Raw genomic sequence first — 22,953 nt, 5'->3', positions numbered from 1 at the left:
TAGTTAACCAAATAAAAGAATACAGTTTTCCTAAATTCTACCAGATTATACGGATTGAAAACATTCACTGAAGGATGGATTCATAAGAACAAAAATGCATGCCTATATTTTATAAAATTTCAGGTTCTAACAAGTGTGGAAAGAATAAGTTACTCACAATTGGTTAAAAAACAAAAATGGCTTCCTTCTCTCCCTCCCTCCCTCCTTCCTTCCTTCCCTCCTTCCCCACCCCCTCTTTCTCTCTCTCCCTCTTTTTTGTAGTGTAGGGGTCTCATTATATTGCCCAGGCTGGTCTCAAACTCCTGGACTCAAGCAATCCTCCTGCCTCAGCCTCCCAAAGTGCTAGGATTACAAGTATGAGCCACTGTGCCCAGCAAGTTTCTATCTGCAATCTGGAAGCTAGAAGAGAGTAGACTAGCCTCTACTGACTAGAAGAAAAGCACTGTAACTCAATATACCCCATTAAGATATAATTCACTTGTTAGGGCAAAAAACATGTCTGAGGATGTATAAGGATTCAGAGACACATCATCCGGATACGCATCTGTCCAAAATTGAGGAAAGGTTTGAACCGAATAAATATCCTAGAACAGAGACAGATGGAAAGGAAATAGTTGTAAATAACAAACTTTGCAAAAATCTACACTAAAACTGATTGGATTAAGAAAATGGAATGGATTAAGATAGATGAGGAATGTGTAATGTAAGTGCTAAATAAGAACTTTTAAGATGCAAGGAGTTTAAAAAAAATCTAATAATACCAACCACTAAGTATACTAAAGTATCCCAGTAAAACTAGTAGTTGAAAGTGCCTAAGATTTTATCTTAGTGAGCCCTTGGTCGATGTAATCTTGCAGTGTGTAATAAGAAATATATATTTTTGGTCTTTGTCCTGGGTTCCTGCAATAGCACTCCTAAAACCTTTGTTATTTGCTGAACAAGCATCTCTTTCTTTCTTTTGTTTTTAACTAGATATACAGTCTTGCTACGTTGCCCAGGCTGGTCATGAACTCCTGGACTCAAGCAATTCTCCCACCTCAGCCTGTAAAGTACTGGAATTGTAGGCATGAGCCACTCTGCCTGGCCAATAAGTATCTTTTATTATATTTTGTTCTCCTGCAGAGCTCCTAAAACCCTTGGAATTTCGTATGTGATAGAAGTGACTTTTTATATTAATAACAAACCCTTATAAGCACACTCGAGTTTATGCTAATAAAGTGACTTAGGGTGGGGGCCCTAGATAGCTTCAGGATGAGCTGGTCACTAGAAAGACCCTGGGAAGGGGAAGCAGGGACTGGAGATTACACGCTATAAGAATTCTTTTTTGTTGTTATTGTTGAAACTGAGTCTCACTCTGTTGCCCAGGCTGGAGTGCAGTTGCCTGACCTCAGTTCACTGCAACCTCCACCTCCTAGGTTCAAGCGATTCTCCTGCCTCAGCCTCCCGAGTAGCTGGGACTACAGGTGTGAGCCACCACACCAGGGTAATTTTTTTTTTTTTTTTTTTGAGACAGTCTCACTCTGTCACCCAGGTGATCTCGGCTCCCTGCAAGCCTCTCAAGTAGCTGGGACTATAGATGCACGCTGCCACACCCAGCTAATTTTTTGTATTTTAGTAGAGACAGGGTTTCACCAGCCCAGGGTTTTGCAACAGTCCAGGCTGGTCGCAAACTCCTGAGCTTAGGCAATCCACCTGCCTCGGCCTTCCAAAGTGCTGGGATTACAGGCGTGAGCCACTGGGTCCGGCCAATTTTTGTGGTTTTAGTAGAAATGGGATTTATCCATGTTGGCCAGGCTGGTCTCGAACTCCTTACCTCAGGTTATCCATTTGCTAGGCCTCCAAAAGTGCTGGAATTAGAGGTGTGAGCCACTGCGCCTGGCCCTAAAAACTCTTGAACAAAGAAATGTGGTGAGCTTCCCAGCTGGTGAACACATCCACCATGGGAAGATGGTGTGGTGTACCCCAACTCCATGAGGACAGAGGCTCCTGCACTTGGGATCCTTCTGGACCACATTCTACATACCTCTTCACCTGGCTGTTCATCCCTTTATTATATATATATATCTTTTTTTGAGGCAGAGTCTGGCTCTGTCGCCTAGGCTGGAATGCAGTGGGGTGATCTCGGCTCACTGCAATCTCTGTCTCCTGGGTTTACGTGATTCTCCTGCCTCAGCCTCCCAAGTAGCTGGGATTACAGGCATGCACCACCAAGCCCGGCTAATTTTTGCATTTTTAGTAGAGACAGGGTTTCGCCATGTTGGCCAGGCTGGTCTTGAACTTTTGGGCTCAAGAGATCCACCTGCTTCGGCCTCCCAAAGTGTTGCGATTACAGGCGTGAGCCACCACGCCCGGCCTATAATATTCTTTATCATAAACTAGTAAACGTAAGTGTTTCCCTGAGTTTTATGAACCATTCTAGCAAATTATCAAATCCAAGGAGGGAGTCATGAGAATCCCTGATTTATACAGCCAGTTGGTCAGAAGTGTAGGAGGCTTGGATTTGCAGTTGGCATCTTTAATGGGGGCAACCTTGCGGGACTGAGCCCTTAATCTGTGGGATCTGACACTAACTCCAGGTAGAGAGTGTCAGAATTGAATTGTGGAACACCCAGCCTATGTCAGAGAATTGGTTGATGTGGGAATAAAACCTGCATATCTAGTGTCAGAAATGAAGTGTTCTGTGTGAGTGTAGAAACAGTGTGGTTTCCCAGATATGGGGAAATAGATTATATTTAGTAGAAATGTATCCAATTATGAAAGTTGGGAAATGGGCTGGGTGCTGTGGCTCATACCTATAATCCCAGCACTTTGGGAGGCTGAGAGGGGTGGATCACTTGAGGTCAGGAGTTCAAGGCCAGCCTGGCCAGCATGATGAAACCCCATCTCTACTAAAAATGCAAAAATTAGCTGGGTGTGGTGGTGGGTGCCTGTAGTCCCAGCTTGTTCTTTATAAAAACCAGTAACATGAATGAAATGTATTGTGAGTTACAGCTGGGAAACAAGAAATAGCCAAGGTCTGAAAGACGGAATGAGAAAGGAGATACAACCACAGATATAGGAGTGATTAAAACAAAAATAAATTAAATTACGTGAAATTCTACAGCAACAAGTAGTAAAATCTAGAAAAAAAAGGAAGATTTTTTTAGCAAAATTACTCCATTCTACCCAATGGGTAGAGTATTTTCGCCTCATTCTGTTGATGTTGGGTTTGGCCCTGTCTCTTACTTTGGTCAATGATGAGTGAGAAAGGCATGGTCAGTTTCCATCAGTCCCCTTACCTTCCTGCCACCCACAGATAGCCTCTATTTCAGCTTGTCCCTGAGTGAGAAACACTCAGGGTAGCCCTGAATCCAACCTATTGTCTTGGGACCAGCCTAGTAGAGTCACAACCGAGGAAGAAATAAACATTTGTTGTTGTAAGCTGTTGTTGTTTTAAGCTGTTAAGATTTGGGGATAGTTTATTTTTGCAGCAAAGGCTTGTTAATAAAGATAAAAGTTTCTTTAAAAAATTAGCAAGAATACAAAATTAGCCAGGTGTGGTGGCGCATCCCTGTAATCCCAGCTACTCGGGAGGCTGAGGCAGGAGAATCACTCGAGGCAGAGGTTGTGGTGAGCTGAGATTGTGCCATTGCACTCCAGCCTGGGGAACGAGAGCAAAACTCCATCTAAAAAAAAAGAAAAAAAAAAAAAAACGCCGGGTGCAGTGACTCACGCCTGTAATCCCAGCACTTTGGGAGGCCAAGGCGGGCGGACCACAAAGTCAGGAGATCGAGACCATCCTGGCTAACACGGTGAAACCCCGTCTCTACTAAAAATACAAAAAATTAGCTGGGCGTGGTGGCGGGCGCCAGTAGTCCCAGCTACTTGGGAGGCTGAGGCAGGAGAATGGCGTGAACCCGGGAGGCAGAGCTTGCAGTGAGCTGAGATCGCCACTGCACTCCAGCCTGGGCAACAGAGTGAGACTCCGTCTCAAAACAAAAACAAAAACAAAAAACAAACAAACACAAAAAACCACAAGAGATGCTAATTTTAAAAATGAAGCAAACATTTTTGTTTGAGATAATGAGATAATTTGTAAAAGCTGTCCAGATGCAAGCTACATACACCAGAATCAATAGCTTTATTCTACTTCAGTTAAGCAACTAGAAATATTAATAAAAATGGGGAAAATAACCCTTTTACCATAGCAGTACAAGCTGTAAAAGCATAAGGAATGTATTTAACAAGGAAGATACAAAAATTATATAATGAAGACTGTAAAACTATATCAAAGAACAGAAACAAGATCTGAACAAATGAAACAGTACCATGTTTTTAGATGAGAATACAGTACCCAAAATGTCAGTTTTACCAAATTAGTTTACAAATTCATTATAAATTTGGTTATAATGCCAACAGTATATTTTTTGATTGGATAAAATGATGTTAGAGTGTATGTGGAAGAACAAATCCCCCCAAATGGCCAATAAATATATGAAAAAGAATAGTAGGGTTGGGAGTGTTGGCTCACATCTGTAATCCCAGCACTTTGGGAGGCCGAGGTGGGCAGATCACTTGAACTCAGGAGTTCAAGACCAGCCTGGGCAACATAGCAAAACCCCATCCCTACAAAAAATTAGCCAGGCATGGTGGCATGTGCCTGTAGTTCCAGCTACTTGGGAGGCTGGGAAATGGAAAGATCACATGGGCCTGGCAGGCAGAGGTTGCATTGATCATACCACTGCACTCCAGCCTGGGTGACAGAGTAAGACTCTGTCTCAAAAAAAAAAAAAAAAAAAAAAGGAATAGTAGTAGGAAAGACTTATATTACCAGATGTCAGAAAATAAATCAGCCAAGCATGGTAGCTCATGCCTGTAATCTCACCACTTTGGGAGGCCAAGGTGTGTGGATTATTTGAGGTCAGAAGTTCTAGACCAGCCTGGCCAACATGGTGAAACCCCATCTCTACTAAAAATTCAAAAATTAGCTGGGCAGTGGTGGTATGTGCCTGTAATCCCAGCTATTCGGGAGGCTGGGGCAGGAGACTCGCTTGAGCCTGGGAGGCAGAGGTTGCAGTGAGCCAAGATTGCGCCCTGCACTCCAGCCTGGGTGACAGAGTGAGACCCTGTCTCCAAAAAAAAAGAAAGAAAGAAAATAAATCATAGCGATAGTAACAATGACAGTAGGAAACTTACTTCTAAGGAGTTTGTCCTGTAGAAATAAAACACACCAATTATACAGATGTATGTACAGAGATGTTTATTGCAGCATTGATCATAGTAACAAAAATTTAGAAACAAAGTAGATCCCATCACTAAGGGAATGGCTGCATAAATTGTGAATTCTATGCATCTACTTGAAAAATGAACTAGAGCTATAGTAGTTGACATCAAGGGATTTCTGTGAAGCGTTTGTTTAATCAGAGTAAAATTATGGTAAAACAATGACAAAATACCCCCATACACATATACATGATTTTATGCACACACACACACACACACCCACACACACACACACACACCCACACACCATGTACAGAGGCTACCTGCCTCTGCCATCTTCCTGGCCACCCACCACCATGGCTCAGGGCTCAAGGCATTTCTCCTTACTCCAGGTGGTAGTCTGCACACATTTTTATTCTGAAATAGGCAAAAAGCATATCCCAAAACTATGTGTCCCCTCTCACTTTTTATTTTTATTTTTATTTTATTTTACTTTAAGTTCTGGGATACACGTGTTGAAGGTGCAGGTTTGTTACGTAGGTATACATGTGCCATGGTGGTTTACTACACCTATCGGCCTGTCATCTAGGCTTTAAGCCCCTCATGCATTAGGTGTTTGTCCTAATGCTCTCCCTCCCCTTGCCCCTAGCCCCGCAACAGGCCCCGGTGTGTGATGTTCCCCTCCGTGTGTCCACGTGTTCTCATTGTTCAACTCCCACTTATGAGTGAGAACATGCGCTATTTGGTTTTCTGTTCCTGTGTTAGTTTGCTGAGGATGATGGTTTCCAGCTTCATCCATGTCCCTGCAAAGGACATGAACTCACTCTTTTTTATGGCTGCATAGTATTCCATGGTGTATATGTATCATATTTTCTTTATCCACTCTATCATTGATGGGCATTTGGGTTGGTTCTGTGTCTTTGCTATTGTAAACAGTGCTGCAATAAACATATGTGTGCATTTTTTTTTTTTGAGACTGAATCTTGCTGTGTCACCCAGGCTGAAGTGCAGTGGCACAATCTTGGCTCACTGCAACCTCCTCCTCCTGGGTTCAAGCGATTCTCCTGCCTTAGCCTCCCAAGTAGCTTGGACTACAGGTGCCTACCACCTAGCCTGGCTAATTTTTTTTGTATTTTTAATAGAGACGGGTTTCGCCATATTGGCCAGGCTGGTCTTGAACTCCTGACCTTGTGATCTGCCCACCTCAGACTCCCAAAGTGCTGGAATTACAGGTATGAGCCACCGCTCCTGGCTGCATGTGTCTTTGTAGTGGAATTATTTATAAACCTTTGGGTATATACCCAGTAATGGGATTGCTGGGTCAAATGGTATTTCTGGTTCTAGATCCCTGGGGAATCGCCACATACTTTTTTTTTTTTTTTTTTTTTTAAGACAGGGTCTTGCTGTATCACCCAGGCTGGAGTGCAGTGGCACCATCATAGCTTACTGCAGTGTTGACCTCTTGGATTCAAGTGATCCTCCTGCCCCAGCCTCCTGAATAACTGGGCCTTGGCCTCCCGAGTAGTCTCATGTGCCTGGGACTGCAGGCACATGCCACCACACCTGGCTACTTTTTAAAGTTTTGGTAGAGACAAGATCTTTCATGTTGCTCAGGCTGGTCTTCAACTCCTGGGCTTAAGTGATCTTCCTGCCTCCATCTACCAAAGTGCAGGGATTACAGGTGTGAGCCACTGTGCCTAGCCTTCTCTCACATTTTTAAGTTGATATCTAAAATTATTCACCAGAAATATAAATAGTTTAAAAGATAAGGATTTCTTATTTCTTTTAATACTGACATTTTAAACTCTTAAAACAGGCTTTTTCCCCCTCCCGAGAGACAGAGTCTTGTTCTGTTGCTGAGGCCGGAGTAAAATGTTGTGATCATAACTCACTGTAACCTCAAACTCCTGAACTCAAGGAATCCTACCACCTCAGTCTTCCTAGTAGCTGGGACTATAGGCACATGACACCATGCCTGGCTAATTTTTCTGTTTTTCGTAGAGACAGTCTCACTATGTTGCCTCAGCTGGTCTTGAACTCTTGGCCTCAAGGGATCCTCCTGCCTTGGCCTCTCTAAGTGCTGAGTTTACAGGCATGAGCCACTTTGCCCAGCCTACATCAGGCTTTTAAATATATCAATTGGGCCGGGTGCGGTGACTCACGCCTGTAATCCTGGCATTTTAGGAGGCCGAGGTGCGCAGATCACTTGAGTTCAGGAGTTGGAGACCAGCCTGGCCAACATCGTGAAACCCCATCTCTACTAAAAATACCAAAAAAATTAGCCTGGCATGGTGGCACACACTCATAGTCCCAGCTACTCCCAAGGGTGAGGCAGGAGAATCACTTGAACCTGGGATGCAGAGGTTGCAGTCAGCCAAGATTGCACCACTGCACTCCAGCCTTATATTAGAGCAATTTGATATTTATTAATATAATCATCCACTAAGAAAGACCCAAACTCTTCTTTAACAGTTAAAAGTTTAACAACCGGAACAGCTCCAGTCTGCAGCTCCCAGCGTGATCGACGCAGAAGACAGGTGATTTCTGCATTTCTGACTGAGGTACCTGATTCATCTCACTGGGACTGGTTTGACAGTGGGTGCAGCCCACAGAGGGGGAGCTGAAGCAGGGCAGGGTGTCACCTCACCCTGGAAGTGCAAGGGGTCAGGGGATTTCCCTTTCCTAGCCAAGGGAAGCCGTGACAGACTACCTGGAAAAATGGGACACTCCTGCCCAAATACTGCACTTTTCCCAAGATCTTAGCCACCGGCAGACAAGGAGATTCTCTCCCGTGCCTGGCTCGGCGGGTTCCACACCCACGGAGCCTTGCTCACTGCTAGTGCAGCAGTCTGAGATCGAACTGCGAGGCGGCAGCCTGGCTGGGGGAGGGGCGTCCGCTGTTGCTGAGGCTTGAGTAGGTAAACAAACCAGCTGGGAAGTTCGAACTGGGCAGAGCCCACTGCAGCTCAGTAAGGCCTACTGCCTCTAGACTCCATCTCTGTGGCCAGGGCATAGCTGAACAAAAGGCAGCAGACAACTTTTGCAGACTTAAAGGTCCCTGTCTGACAGCTCTGAAGAGAGCATTGGTTCTCTCAGCATGGTGTTTGAGCTCTGAGAACGGACAGACTGCCTCCTCAAGTGGGTCCCTGACCCCCATGTAGCCTAACTAGGAGATACCTCCCAGGAGGGGCCGACAGACACCTCATATAGGCACCTGCCTCTCTGGGACGAAGCTTCCAGAGGAAGGATCAGGAAGTAGTATTTGCTGTTCTGCAATATTTGCTGTTCTGCAGCCTCTGCTGGTGATACCCACGAAAACAGGGTCTGGGGTGGACCTCCAGCAAACTCCAACCGACCTGCAGCTGAGGTACCTGACAGTTAGAAGGAAAACTGAAAAACAGAAAGGAATAGCATCAACATCACCAAAAAGGTCATCTACACCAAAACCCCATCTGTAGGTCACCAACATCAAAGACCAAAGGTAGATAAAACCACAAAGATGGGGAGAAACCAGAGCAGAAAAGCTGAAAATTCTAAAAATCAGAGTGCCTCTTCTCCTCCAAAGGATCAAACTCCTCGCCAGCAAAGAAACAAGGCTGGATGGAGAATGACTTTGACGAGTTGACAGAAGTAGGCTTCAGAAGGTTGGTAAAAACAAACTTCTCCAAGCTAAAGGAGGATGTTTGAACCCATCGCAAGGAAGTAAAACCCTTGAAAAAAGATTAGACGAATGGCTAACTGGAATAAACAGTGTAGAGAATGCCTTAAATGACCTGATGGAGCTGAAAACCATGGCACAAGAACTTCGTGACGCATGCACAACCTTCAATAGCCGATTCGATCAAGTGGAAGAAAGGGTATCAGTGATTGAAGATCAAATTAATGAAATAAAGCAATAAGACAAGGTTACAGAAAAAAGAGTAAAAAGACATGAACAAAGCCTCCAAGACAAATGGGACTATGTGAAAAGACCAAATCTATGTTTGATTGGTGTACCTGAAAGTGATGGGGAGAATGGAACCAACTTGGAAAACACTCTTCAGGATATTATCCAGGAGAACTTCCCCAACCTAGCAAGGCAGGCCAACATTCAAATTCAGAAAATACAGAGAACACCACAAAGATACTCCTTGAGAAGAGCAACCCCAAGACACATAATTGTCAGATTCACCAAGGTTGAAATGAAGGAAAAAGTGTTAAGGGCAGCCAAAGAGAAAGGTTGAGTTACCCACAAAGGGACGCCCATCAGACTAACAGCGGATCTCTCTGCAGAAACCCTACAAGAAGAGAGTGGGGGCCAATATTCAACATTCTTAAAGAATTTTCAACCCAGAATTTCATATCTAGCCAAACTAAGCTTCATAAGTAAAGGAAAAATAAAATCCTTTACAGACAAGCAAATGCTGAGAGATTTTGTCACCACCAGGCCTGCCTTACGAGAGCTCCTAAAGGAAGCACTAAACATGGAAAGGAACAACTGGTACCAGCCACTGCAAAAACATGCCAAATTGTAAAGACCATCGATGCTATGAAGAAACTGCATGAATTAATGGGCAAAATAACCAGTGAACATCATAATGACAGGATCAAATTCACACATAACGATATTAACCTTAAATGTAAATGGGCTAAATGCCCCAATTAAAAGACACAGACTGGCAAATTGGATAAAGAGTCAAGACCCATCAATGTGCTGTATTCAGGAGACCCAGCTCATGTGCAAAGACACACATAGACTAAAATAAAGGGATGGAGGAAGATATACCAAGCAAATGGAAAGCAAAAAAAAAAAAAAAAAAAAAGCAGGGGTTACAATCCTAGTCTCTGATAAAACAGACTTTAAACCAACAAAGATCAAAAGAGACAAGGCCATTACACAATGGTAAAGGGATCAATTCGCCAAGAAGAGCTAACTATCCTAAATATATATGCACCCAATACAGGAGCACCCAGATTCATAAAGCAAGTCCTTTGAGACCTACAAAGAGACTTAGACTTGCACACAATAATAATGGGAGACTTTAACACCCCACTGTCAATATTAGACAGATCAACGAGACAGAAGGTTAACAAGGATATCCAGGACTTGAACTCAGCTCTGCAACAAGCAGACCTAATAGACATCTACATAACTCTCCACCCCAAATCAATAGAATATACATTCTTCTCAGCATCACATCACACTTATTCTAAAATTGACCACATAATTGGAAGTAAAGCACTCCTCAGCAAATGTAAAAGAACAGAAATCACAACAAACTGTCTCTCAGACCACAGTGCAATCAAATTAGAACTCAGGATTAAGAAACTCACTCAAATCCACACAACTACATGGAAACTGAACGACTTGCTCCTGAATGACTACTGGGTAAATAACGAAATGAAGGCAGAAATAAAGATGTTCTTTGAAACCAATGAGAACAAAGACACAACGTACCAGAATCTCTGGGACACGTTTAAAGCAGTGTGTAGAGGAAAATTTATAGCACTAAACGCCCACAAGAGAAAGCAGGAAAGATCTAAAATTGACACCCTAAAATCACAATTAAAAGAACTAAAGAAGCAAGAGCAAACACATTCAAAAGCTAGCAGAAGGCAAGAAATAACTGAGATCAGAGCAGAGATGAAATAGATAGAGACACGAAAACCCTTCAAAAAAATCAAGGAGCCCAGGAGCTGGTTTTTTGAAAAGATCAACAAAATTGATAGACTGCTAGCAAGACTAATAAAGAAGAAAAGAGAGAAGAATCAAATAGATGCAATAAAAAATGATAAAGGGGATATCACCACCAATCCCACAGAAATACAAACTACCATCAGAGAATACTATAAACACCTCTTTGCAAATAAACTAGAAAATCTAGAAGAAATGGATAAATTCCTGGAAACATACACCCACCCAAGACTAAACCAGGAAGAAGTTGAACCTCTGAATAGACCAATAACAGGCTCTGAAATTGAGGCAATAATTAATAGCCTACCAACCAAAAAAAGTCCAGGACCAGATAGATTCACAGCCGAATTCTACCAGAGGTACAAATAGGAGCTGGTACCATTCCTTCTGAAACTATTCCAATCAATAGAAAAACAGGGAATCCTCCCTAACTCATTTCATGAGGCCAACATCATCCTTATACCAAAGCCTGGCAGAGACACAACAAAAAAAGAGAATTTTAGACCAATATCCCTGATGAACATCAATGTGAAAATCCTCAATAAAATACTGGCAAACCAAATCCAGCAGCACATCAAAAAGTTTATCAACCACAATCAAGTTGGCTTCATCCCTGGGATGCAAGGCTGGTTCAACATACACAAATCAATAAATGTAATTCATCACATAAAGAGAACCAATGACAAAAACCACATGATTATCTCAATAGATGCAGAAAAGGCCTTCAACAAAATTCAACAGTGCTTCATGCTAAAAACTCTCAATAAACTAAATATTCATGGAGTGTATCTCAAAATAATAAAAGCTATTTATGACAAACCCACAGCCAATATCATACTGAATGGGGAAAAACTGGAAGCATTCCCTTTGAAAACTGGCATAAGACAAGGATGCCACTCCTACTCAACATAGTGTTGGAAGTTCTGGCCAGGGCAATCAGGCAAGAGAAGGAAATAAAGGGTATTCAATCAGGAAATGAGGAAGTCAAATTGTCCCTGTTTGCAGATGACATGATTGTGTATTTAGAAAACCCCATCGTCTCAGCCCAAAATCTCCTTAAGCTGATAAGCAACTTCAGCAAAGTCTCAGGATACAAAATCAATGTGCAAAAATCACAAGCATTCCTATACACCATTAACAGACAGAGAGCCAAATTATGAGTGAACTCCCAGTCACAATTGCTACAAAGAGAATAAAATACCTAGGAATCCAACTTACAAGGGATGTGAAGGACCTCTTCAAGGAGAACTACAAACCACTGCTCAACGAAATAAAAGAGGACACAAACAAATGGAAGAATATTTCATTCTCATGGATAGGAAGAATCAATATCGTGAAAATGGCCACACTGCCCAAAGTATTTATAGATTCAATGCCATCCCCATCAAGCTACCAATGACTTTCTTCACAGAATTGGAAAAAACTACTTTAAAGTTCATATGGAACCAAAAAAGAACCCCCCATTACCAAGACAATCCTAAGCAAAAAGAACAAAGCTGGAGGCATCAAGCTACCTGACTTCAAACTATACTACAAGGCTACAGTAACCAAAACAGCATGGTACTGGTACCAAAACAGATATATAGACCAATGGAACAGAAAAGAGGCCTCAGAAATAACACCACACATCTACAACCATCTGATCTTTGACAAACCTGACAAACACAAGAAATGGGGAAAGGATTCCCTATTAAATAAATGGTGCTGGGAAAACTGGCTAGCCATATGTAGAAAGCTGAGACTGGATCCCTTCCTTACACCTTATAAAAAAATTAATTCAAGGTGGATTAAAGACTTAAATATTAGACCTAAAACCATAAAAACCCTAGAAGAAAACCTAGGCAATACCATTCAGGACGTAGGCATGGGCAAGGACTTCATGACTAAAACACCAAAAGCAATGGCAACAAAAGCCAAAATTGACAAATGGGATCTAATTAAATGAAAGAGCTTCTGCATGGCAAAAGAAACTACCATCAGAGTGAACAGGCAACCTACACAATGGGAGAAAATTTTTGCAATCTACTCATCTGACAAAGGGCTAATATCCAGAATCCACAATGAACTCAAACAAATTTACAAGAAAAAAAATCCCATCAAAAAGTGGGTGAAGGATATGAACAGACACTTCTCAAAAGAAGACATCCATGCAGCCAACAGACACATGAAAAAATGCTCATCGTCACTGGTCATCAGAGAAATGCAAATCAAAACCACGATGAGATACCATCTCGTGCCAGTTAAAATGGCAATCATTAAAAAGTCAGGAAACAACAGATGCTGGAGAGGATTGGCGAAATAGGAATGCTTTTACACTGTTGGTGGGAGTGTAAATTAGTTCAACCATTGTGGAAGGCAGTGTGGCAATTCCTCAAGGATCTAGAACTAGAATTATCATTTGACCCAGCAATCCCATTACTGGGTATATACCCAAAGGATCATAAATCATGCTACTATAAAGACATATGCACACGTATGTTTATTGTGGCACTATTCACAATAGCAAAGACTTGGAACCAACCCAAATGTCCATCAATGATAGACTGGAATAAGAAAATGTGGCACATATACACCATGGAATACTATGCAGCCATAAAAAAGGATGAGTTCATGTCCTTTGCAGGGACATGGACGAAGGTGGAAACCATCATTCTCAGTAAGTTATCACAAGGACAGAAAACTAAATAGTGCATGTTTTCACTCATAGGTGGGAATTGTACAATGAGATCACTTGGACACAGGGTGGGGAACATCACACACCAGGGCCTGTTGGGGGGTTGGGGGCTGGTGGAGGGATAGCATTACAAGAAATACCTAATGTAAATGATGAGTTGATGGGTGCAGCAAACCAACATGGCACATGTATACCTATGTATCAAACCTGCACATTGTGTACATGTACCCTAGAACTTAAAGTATAATAATAAAAAAAGTTTTACAACCTTATTTTTCTTCTACTACTCATATTTTCATTCCACTGTTTTCATTGAATCATATTCTGCTATATTTTATGCTTTACTGATCATTCTTATCTGCAGGAAAAATATGTATGTAAATTGACATTAATTTAAAAAAATATTTTCTGTGACCACAGGGCTACTATAAGTGTTAAATTTCTTTTGGATTTATTATTATGATATTATTAGTCCACAATTGGTCAAAACTATGTATTATTTTAAATAATAATTATTAAACATAAAACGTAATTGGAAATATATTCTTAATGATGGTAGGGCTGAATTTTTCCCAACAGTTATATATGTGGATGAATATTACTTATTGCTAGAATTGGACTGAGTTCGAAATTAGTTCTCTTCCTAGTTTTTATTATTTTATTTATTTTTTTATTATTTTTTAAAGACGAGGTCTCGCACTTTCGCCCAGGATGGAGTGCAGTGGCGCGATCTCAGTTCACTGCAAGCTCCGCCTCCCAGATTCACGCCATTCTTCCACCTCAGCCTCTTGAGTAGCTGGGACTACAAGCGCTCGCCACCATGCCTGGCTAATTTTTTGTATTTTTAGTAGATACCGGGTTTCACCGTGTTAGCCAGGATGGTCTCTATCTCTTGACTTTGTGATCTGCCCGCCTTGGCTTCCCAAAGCGCTGGGATTACAGGCGTGAGCTACCGCTCCCGGTCCCTATTTTTTATTTTTATAGACAAGCTCTGAGAAATCTAGTTTGCATAAATTAGATGGGAAAAAAATTTCATCATAGGAATGCCAGCCGATTCTTTGAATACCTCTGAATTATATAATAAAAACCATATAATGATCTATCATCAAAAGTTGTTTTCAATGCTCTATTAGCTGACAACTTAATTAGATCTTGCTTCAGTTTTGTTGAAAGTAAAGACTTGGAAACCACCCAATCTGTTACTCAGTCATAAGTGTCATTCAAGTTCTCAGTTTCTGGAATTATACCAACAAAGCTTTCTGAAGACTTATCAAATGCTTATTAATTATATCTGCTATTTTTTCACTTAGAGGCACCTTGTTTAAATTGATATGTTCAGGAAAGATTCAGGAAGTAAAAATGTTAATTTTAATACATTTTTGCTAAATTTTTTGGATCAAATCCTTTTACCCTATCTCATGTTTTAAATGTATTTTCAGGCTGGGAGTGGTGGCTCACGCCTGTAATTCCAGCACTTTGGAAGCCCAAGGCAAGCGGATCAGCTGAGGTCAGGAATTTAAGACCAGTCTGGCCAACATGGCGAAACCCTGTCTCTATTAGAAATACAAAAATTAGCTGGGTATGGTGGCAGGTGCCTGTAGTCCCAGCTACTCGGGAGGCTGAGGCAGGAGAATCGCTTGAACCCTGGAGGTGGAGGTTGCAGTGAGCTGAGATCATGCCATTGCACTCCAGCCTGGGCAACAGAGTGAGACTCTGTCTCAAAAAAGAAACCAAAAAACAAAATAAATGTATTTTCATTAACATATCGGAGCTGCAGACTTAACTCATTTATGGAAAACATCTGTGACATTCTTATTGGCAAAAGCAGTCCTCACTGTTAAACTAATCAGCCAAATCAAATTACTTTCTATCAGAAAAAGTTTCTCATTTTTTAATTCAATAATCATGTTAATATGTGCCTTGTAACAATCATTTTGCTTCTGAACCTTAAGAAATATAGATGGACAAGGCACGCAGCCTTCCTTTCCTGGATGAATTATGATACAAAAGTGTTCACTGTTTCTCACTGATACTTTTTTTGCTTTACTCTCATAGGACTCTCCTTCACATATGATGCATTTTTGAACAATGGAGGATGAAAGAAATCATGCAATTTAAAATATTTAGAATTTTCTCTTCCTTTGGCACCTTACAGTTCTTTTGCTCCAAGCCAGGCTCAAAGGCTCAAAGGGCTGTGTGAGCGTGAGCCCTTTTGTATACTGGGTGAAGGGAGGCTGGGGAGGGAGGCCAGAAAGTAGCTTTGACATCAGTCCTCAACTACAGCAGATCCTTTTCAGGAAAGTACGTATGGAAGTTGAGAACCTGGGAAAAAGGAACCCCTTAAATCCATTCATGCCTGTGTGCCCCTTCTAATGGCTTTGTGAACCATCAGGACATAAAGTTCTCTCATTTGGAGACCTCTGTTACAAAAGATTGCTGGCTCCCTGGGCACCTCCACAGGTGCTGTATAGCTACCACCAAAGGGTCACTTGTGTGGGTCTCTCTGCGTAGCTGGACCCAGTTGGAAGTTTGTAATGAGAATTATAGGAGGCAACTGGAATGCTCTACAGAGGAGGCTCCAGACAGTTATTGCCTTGAGGAAGTTTATGAAAAAGGCTCCCACTAGGCACCCAGCAATGCAGCGGGTGTGTTTAGGAAAGGCTGGCCGGCCAAGAGGTGAGCTGCCAAGAGGCTTCACCAGGCCTGCAGAACTTCAGAGAATCGCTATAGTCCAGGTCAGACTCCCTGCCTGTCAGTATGTGGAGCGCGGGTCTACAGCTCACAAAACTGAGTTCTCAAATCCAGGTATCAGTGTGCTAATTTGTAAGAAGAAATTATTGGCATGGGGGCTGAACCCCAAAATCTACAGGCAAATCTATGTGGAATGTCAAATGGTAAGCCAGGACTCAGGACAAGATGGGATGATTGAGATGAATTGGGGGTGGGGCCGAGATAGTGGACTAGAGGCAGCTCATGTGTGCTGCTGTTATGGAGAAGAAACAAAAGGACTAGCAAACACTGAGCTGCAGGCTGATCATCTGAAAAACCACGTTGGGACCCATCAGGGCAGTAGAGGAACACAGAGTGCAGAAAGGAGTGAAGCCAGGCACCAGCTGTTTGGGCTCAGCATGGAGCCAGGAGAACCTCTCCAACACAGGACAGGGTGAGTGAGTGAGAGCCCCCAGGGTGATTCATGCTCTCCACAGGGACCTGTGCAAGACTGGGAATAGGAGAATCCCACTGGGCCCCACACCCACCCATCGTGTTTCTAGACTGAGGCAGAGAGCCACTCAGACGTTTTACAGGGCCAACTCTCGAGTCCAAGGGGACCTCTATAAGCCTTGGGCCCTGGGGCAGACCAGCCAGCGCCGTAGCCCCAGCAAAGGCTGCAGTTGCCATGCATGGGAGCAGTAAGGTTGCTCCACCCACCCATGCTGGGTAGGACTCAACACCAGCCTCTAGCTCAGTAGTCTCACTTCAGCCTGAACTCGGCCAGCCACTCCACCCACCCCCACCACTGGTAGCCAGGTGGGCAACACCTGCTAGAGCTTCCAGCCTAATAGCCCTGCTTCTGTGTGAACTCAGCTAGAGGGTGCAGCTTTCTGTTGTCCTGGGAAACACCCAAACAGCAGAGTAAGTGACTCTACCTACCCTGCCACTGGTAGCCAGTTGGGTAACAACTGCTAGAGCTCCTGGCCCAGCAGCTCTGCTTCTGTGTGGATTCAACTGGTGGGTGCAGCCTCCTGTTGTCATAGGAAGCACCCAAATGGCAAGGCACATGACCATACCCACCCTTGCCACTGACAGCCAGGTGGACAACACCTGCTAGAGCTTCTGGCCCAGCAGTCCTGCTTCTGTGTGAACTCAGCCAACAAATGCAGCCTTCTGTTGTCCCAGGAAGCACAGACACCAGAGAAGGCGTTCCCACCAACCCCAGCCACTGGTAGCCAGGCAAGCCACACCTGCCAGAGCTTCTGGCCCAGTGGCTCTACTTCTACCTGAATTTGTCAAGGGACGCAGCCTCCTGTTGCACTGGAAACACCCAGACAGCAGGGCAGCCAACTGCATCCACCCACCCCCGCCTCCTGTAGCCAGATGGGCCACACCCAGTAGTTTCCAATCCAGTGGTCCTGATTCTGCCTGAACTCTGCAGGCAGAGACAACCTCGTGTTTCCCCAGGAAGCACACAGACAGCAGATTGGAGCTGACCTGGCAAGGTTACAGCTTGTCTGCCACCTGTGGCCCTTGCCTAAGGGAGCTCCATGGACCAGAACACCCCAAAAAAGAAATGCAAATAGGGAGACAGTAATTGGAAGGGGCTCCTCCAAGACCTAGGAGTGGACTAGAATTGAAAGCAGTTAACCAAACCCACCTTATACTGTAGTCAAACCCCCAAGGGCATCAAAGAAGAAAAAAGCAAAAACAAAAAATTTCATCCAAAGGACAGCAACTTCAAAGATTGAAGGAACATCAGCCTACACAAATGAGACAGAACTAGCACAAAAACTCTGGCAAATCAAAAAGCCAGTGTCTTCTTTCCTCCAAATGACCACACTAGTTCCCCAGCAAGGGTTCTTAACTGGGCTGGAATGACTGAAATGACAGAAATAGAATTCAGAATATGGATAGGAATGAAGATCATCAAGATTCAGGAGAATTCAAAACCCAATCCAAGGAAGCTAATAATCACAATAAAACAATACAGGAGCTGACAGATGAAATAGCCTCTATAAAAAAGAACCCAACTGATCTGATACAGCTGAAAAACACACTACAAGAATTGCACATTCTAACTGCAAGTATTAACAGCAGAATAGACCAAGCTGAGTAAAGAATCCCAGAGCTTGAAGACTAGCTCTCTGAAATAACCCATTCAGACAAGAATAAAGAAAAAAGAATAAAAAAGAGTGAACAAAACCTCAGAGAAATATGGGATTATGTAATGAGATCAAATCTATGACTCATGGGCATCCCTGAAAGAGACAGGGAGAAAGCAAGCAACTTGGAAAACATATTTTAGGATAATGTTCATGAAAATTTCCTGAACCTTGTTAGAGAGGCCAACATTCAAATCCAGGAAATGCAGAGAACCCTGAGAGATATTACTCAAGACCATCCCCAAGACACATAATCATCAGATTCTCCAAAGTTTACATGAAAGAAAAAATGTCAAAGGCAGATAGAGAGAAAGGGCAGGTTACCTACAAAGGGAACTCCATCAGGCTAACAGCAGATCTTTCAGCAGAAACCCTAAAAGCCAGAAGAGACTGGTGGCCTATATTCAGCATTCTTTTTTTTTTTTTTTTTTTGAGACAGAGTTTTGCTCTGTTGCCCAGGCTGGAGTGCAGTGGCATGATCTCAGCTCACTGCAACCTCTACCTCCTGGGTTCAAGTGATTCTCCTGTCTCAGCCTCCCAAGTAGCAGGGATTACAGGCACCCACCACCATGACCAGCTAATTTTTGTATTTTTAGTAGAGACAGGGTTTCGCTGTGTTGGCCAGGCTGGTTTCAAACTCCTGACCTCAGGTGATCTGCCTGCCTCAGCCTCCCAAAGTGCTGGGATTACAGGTATGAGCCACCTTACCTGGCCTCATTTCATTCTTAAAGAAGAAAATTTCCAACTAAGAATTTCATATCTGGCCAAACTAAGCTTCATATGTGAAGGAGAAATAAGATCATTTTCCGACAAGCAAATGCTGAGGGGATTTTTTTTTTTCCACCAGATCTGCCTTATAAGCAGTCCTGAGAGGAGCACCAAATATGTATGGGAAAGACCATGACTAGCCATTACAAAAACACACTTAAGTAGACAGACTAGTGACACTATAAATCAACCACACTAACAAGTCTGCATAATAACCAGCTAACAACATGATGACAGGATCAAATCTGCACATATCAATACTAACCTTGAATGTAAATCAGCTAAATACCTCAATCAAAAGGCACAGAGTGGCAAGCTGGATAAAAAAGCAAGACCCAATAGTATGCTGTCTTCAAGAGACCCAACTCACATGTAATGACATCTGGAGGCTCAAAATAAAAGGATGGAGAAAAATCTACAAAGCAAACAGAAAACAGAAAAAAAAGCAGGGGTTGCAATCGTAATTTCAGACAAAATGGACTTTAACCTAACAAAGATAAAAAAAGATAAACGGGGCATTATATAATAGTAAAGGGTACAATTCAACAAGAAGACCTAACTATCCTAAATATATACACACTCAACACAGGAGCACCCAGATTCATAAAACAAGTTCTTAGAGACCTATGAAGAGATTTAGATTCCCACACAATAATAATGGGAGACTTCAACACCCCACTGACAGTATTAGACAGATCATTGAGGCAGAAAATTAACAAACCTATTCAGGACCTGAACTGAACACTTGACCAAAGTAACCTGATAGACATCTACAGAGCGCTCCACCTAAAAACAACAGAATATACATTCTTCTTATCACCAAATGGCACATACTCCAAAATCAACCAGACAATCAGACATAAAACAATACTCAGCAAAATAAAAAAACCTGAAATCATACCAACCACATTCTCAGACCACAGTGCAATAAAAATAGAAATCAATACTAAGAAAATCATTGAAATCACACAATTACATGAAAATTAAACAACCTGCTCCGAAATGACTTTTGGGTAAATAATGAAATTAAGTCAGAAATAAAAAAATTCTTCCAAACTAATGAGAACAAAGATATGACATACAAGAATCTCTGGGACACAGCTAAGGCAGTGTTAATAGGGAAGTTTATAGCACTAAATGCCCATATGAAACAGACAGATCCCAAATTAACAACCTAATATTACAACTAGAAGACCTAGGGATGCATGAGCAAACCAACCCCAAAGCTATTGGAAGACAAGAAATAACCAAAATCAGAGCTGAACTAAAGGAAATTGAGACACAAAAACCATACAAAAGATCAACAAATCCAGAAATCGGTTCTTTGAAAGAAATTAATCAGATAGATAGATCACTAGCTAGACTAATAAAGAAAAAACAAGAGAAGATCCAAATAAATACAATTAGAAATTACAAAGAGGAGGTTACCACTGGCCCCACAGAAATACAAAACACCTTTAGAGACTACTTTGAATACCTCTATGCACACAAACTAGAAAATCTAGAAGTGGATAAATTCCTAGACACATACAGCTTCCTAAGACTGAACCAGGAAGAAACTGAATCCCTGAACAGACCAATAATGAGTTCTGAAATTGGATTAGTAATAAAAAGCCCACCAACCAAAACAAACAAACAAACAAACAAACAAAAAAGGTCCAGGACCAGAGGGATTCACAGCCAAATTCTACCTGATGTATAAAGAAAAGCTGGTACCATTCCAGCAGAAACTATTACAAAAAATTGAGGAGGAGGGACTCCTCCCCAACTCATTCTATGAGGCCAGCATCATTCTGATACCAAAACCTGTCAGAGACACAACAACAACAAAAATAAAAAGAAAAGAAAAATTCAGGCTGATATTTTTGATGAACATAGATGCACAAATTCTCAACAAAATGCTAACAAACTGAATCCAACAGCACATGCAAGGTTGGTTTAACATATGCAAATTGGCCGGGCACAGTGGCTCATGCCTGTAATCCCAGCACTTTGGGAGGCCGAGACGGGCAGATCACGAGGTCACGAGATCGAGACCATCCTGGCTAACACGGTGAAACCCTGTCTCTACTAAAAATACAAAAAATTAGCTGGGTGTGGCGGTGGGCACCTGTAGTCCCAGCCACTTGGAAGGCTGAGGCAGGAGAATGGCGTGAACCTGGGAGGCAGAGCTTGTAGTGAGCCGAGATTGCGCCACTGCATTCCAGCCTGGCTGACAGAGCAAGAGTCCATCTCAAAAAAAAAAAAAAAAGAAAAAGCTATTTTAAAATTCATATGGAACCAAAAAAGAGCTCGAATAGCTAAGGCAACCCTAAGCAAAGCTGGAGGCATCACCTTACCCAACTTCAAACTATATACTACAGGGCTACAGTAACCAAAACAGCATGGTACTGGTACAAAAACGACATATAGACCAATGGAACAGTAGAGAGAGCCCAGAAATAATGCCATACACCTATAACCATCTGAGCTTCAACAAAGTTGACCAAAAAAAAGAGTAATGGCAAAAAAAAAAAAAAAAAAAAAGCAATGGAAAGGACTCCTTATTCAATAAATGGTGCTAGAATAAATGGCTAGCCACATGCAGAAGATTGAAATTTGACCCCTTCCTTACACCATATACAAAATCAACTCAAGATGGATTAAAAACTTATGTGTAAAAACTCAAACTATAAAAACACTGGAAGATAACCTAGGACATGCCATTCTGGACATAGGACTTGGTGAAAATTTCATAATGAAGACACCAAAAGCAATTGCAACAAAACAAAAATTGACAAATGGCATGTAATTAAATTAAAGAGCTTCTGCACAGCAAAAGAAACTATCAACAGAGTAAACAGACAACCTACTGAGAGAAAATATTTGCAAACTATACATCTGACAAAGGTCTAATATCCAGAATCTATAAGGAACTTAAACAAATTTACAAGCAAAAACAACTCCATCAAAAAGTGGGCAAAGAACATGAACAGACACTTTTCAAAAGAAGACATATATGCAGCCAAAAAGCATATGAAAAATGCTCAACATCACTAACCATTAGAGAAATGCAAATGAAAACTACAAGATACCATCTCACACCATTCAGAATGGCTATTATTAAAAAGTCAAAAATAATAGATGTTGGCGAGGTTGTGGAGAAAAGAGAATGCTTATACAGTGCTGATGGGAGTGTAAATTAGTTCAGCCATTGGAGAAATAAGTGTGGCAACTCCTCAGTGAACTTAAAACAGAATTACCATTTGACCCAGCAATCCCATTACTGGGTATATACCCAAAAGAATATAAATCATTCTACCATAAAGATACATCCATGCATATGTCCACTGCAGCCTATTCACAATAGTAAAGACACATAATCAACCTAAATGCCTATCAATGGTAGACAGGATAAAGAAAATGTGGTATATATACATCATGGAATACTATGCAGCCATAAAAAGAATGAGATCATGTCCTTTGCAGCAACATGGATAGAGGTGGAGGCATTATCCTTAGCAAACTAAGACAGGGACAGAAAACCAAATACCACCTGTTCTCACTTGTAAGTGGGAGCTAAACAAGGAGAACACGTGGATACTAGGAGGGAAACAACAGACACTGGGGCCTGCTTGAGAGTGGAGGGTGGGAGGAGGGAGGGGATCAGAAAAAACACCTATCGGTCACCCATTTCTGGGATGGGGAATAGGTACTAGATAGCTTCAGGGCAGGGGCTGGTCACCAGAAGAACCAACCCTGTGATTAGAGGGCTGGAA

General features: G+C 42.1%; 1 protein-coding gene across 7 annotated transcripts in view; it reads left to right on the top strand.

The window, feature by feature from the left end:
- Positions 1-22,953, top strand: part of FAM228B (family with sequence similarity 228 member B) — a 91,993-nt gene that overhangs the window by 9,841 nt on the left and 59,199 nt on the right. For 3 of the 7 annotated variants that reach the window (XM_063790081.1, XM_054678297.1, XM_054678298.2), the window contains exon 2: positions 7,675-7,763. The exons of 2 other annotated variants lie outside the window; for them this stretch is intronic. The gene's annotated coding sequence lies outside the window, so the exon portion shown is untranslated. Of the gene's footprint in view, positions 1-6,344; positions 6,435-7,674; positions 7,764-22,953 lie in introns of all 7 variants that reach the window. 2 more of the 7 variants (XM_063790078.1, XM_054678291.2) reach the window with 2 other exon arrangements.

Source organism: Pan troglodytes, chromosome 12, assembly GCF_028858775.2.
Source record: "Pan troglodytes isolate AG18354 chromosome 12, NHGRI_mPanTro3-v2.0_pri, whole genome shotgun sequence".
NCBI classification, from domain to species: domain Eukaryota; kingdom Metazoa; phylum Chordata; class Mammalia; order Primates; family Hominidae; genus Pan; species Pan troglodytes.
The sequence above is the reverse complement of the archived record's forward strand: the minus strand, read 5'-3'. Positions and strand labels throughout refer to the sequence as shown.